The sequence below is a fragment of the Sturnira hondurensis genome, unplaced genomic scaffold (genome assembly GCF_014824575.4).
Source record: "Sturnira hondurensis isolate 20B ecotype Veracruz unplaced genomic scaffold, ASM1482457v3 Scaffold0001509, whole genome shotgun sequence".
Lineage (NCBI taxonomy): Eukaryota > Metazoa > Chordata > Mammalia > Chiroptera > Phyllostomidae > Sturnira > Sturnira hondurensis.
The window spans coordinates 8,009,775-8,011,430 of NW_028074140.1; positions in this window are offsets into that span (position 1 = coordinate 8,009,775).

Here is a 1,656-nt window from a genome sequence, read left to right on the forward strand (position 1 = left end):
TTCAGCTAATTTACTGGGACATTTGTTTTTTATTCCTGATTTTGATTGCTCTTTAAACATTTAAATGATATTCAAGAGTAGCAAAAAATAGATTATGTTTCATAGATTCTAACATATCATGATAACATGTACAAATCATATGCATATTATGTAGAATCAGTAATGTATACATTATAATATGTACATATATTATGTATGACAGGAAAATCCCTGTCACTTGGATTTTGATACACTATTAATTCCAAAATCCATTCCATCACAAGGGTTTTAAACTGTGGGAAGACAAAACAATGCATTATCATGGTAGGCAAATTAATGGCCTTCGAAGATACCCACATCCTTATCCATAGAAAATGTCAATATGTTATATGGAAAAAGGGACTTTGCACAAGTAATTAGGATCACTGAATTTAAAAGACAGAAAGGAGGAGCCTATACCCTTTACTACAGCATGGATGAAATTAGAGCGCATTATGCTAAGAGAAATAAGCTAAGCGGTAAGGGACAAATACCATATGATCTCAGCTTTAAATGGAACATAATCAACAAAAGAAAAAAGCAAACAAAATAAAACCAGAGTCATTGAAATGAAGAACAATCTAACAATAGCCAGAGGGGAGGGGACAGTGGAAAGAAGGTTTTCAGGGACTACTATAAAGGACACATGGACAAAACCATGGGGGAGGGTGGAAGCAAGGAAGGGAGGTGGGTTTGGAGGGGGTTGGGGGGAAGGGTGGGGAGAAAATATGGACAACTGTAATCAACCAACAATAAAATAATTTAAATTAATTAAAAATAAATAAAATAAAATAAAAGATAAAGATTATCTAAATGGGTCTAGGCTAATCACAGGAGCCCTTAAAAACAAACAAACGACAACAACGAAAACCCTTTTTCTAGCTGTGAAAAAATGATATGTGGCAGAAAGGTGTCAAAAAGATTCCAAGGGGCCCTGGCTGGTGTGGCTCAGTGGATTGAGCACAGGCCTGCGAACCAGAGGATCGGGGTTCGATTCCCAGTCAGGGCACATGCCTGGGTTGCAGGCCGGTTCCCTGCAGGCCAACTCCCAGCAGGGGATGCACAAAAGGCAACCATACATTGATGTTTCTCTCCCTCTCTCTCCTTCCCCTCTAAAGATAAATAAATAAATAAAAATCTTAAAAAAAAAAGATTCCAAGGATGAGAAAATTTTATGAGCCATTACTGACATGTAGAGTCCACCTGCAATGATAAGAGAGACACCTGAGGAGTTAAGGGCTTCCTTCACCTGACAACCTACAAAGAAATGGGGATTACAGTCTTGCCACTGAATGCAACTGAAACTGCTAACAATGGATAAGCCTGGAAAGAAAATCTGCCCCATAGCCCCTAGATAAAAGCTGAGGTTGGCTAATACCCTAATTTTGACCTTTTAAGACTGAATTGTGACACAACAGATGCATATTATTTTTAAACCACTATGTTTGTGGTAAATTACAAAAACAGCAATTAAAAACTAATACAATTACATTTTATTCTTTTTACAGCTGAGTAGTATTCCACTGGGTGAACATCCCATAGTAGTTTTTATCCTCTCATCTACTGATAGACATTGGGCTGCTTCCATTACTTGGCAATTATAAATAACTCTACAATGAATGTAGGAATGCTTATGTT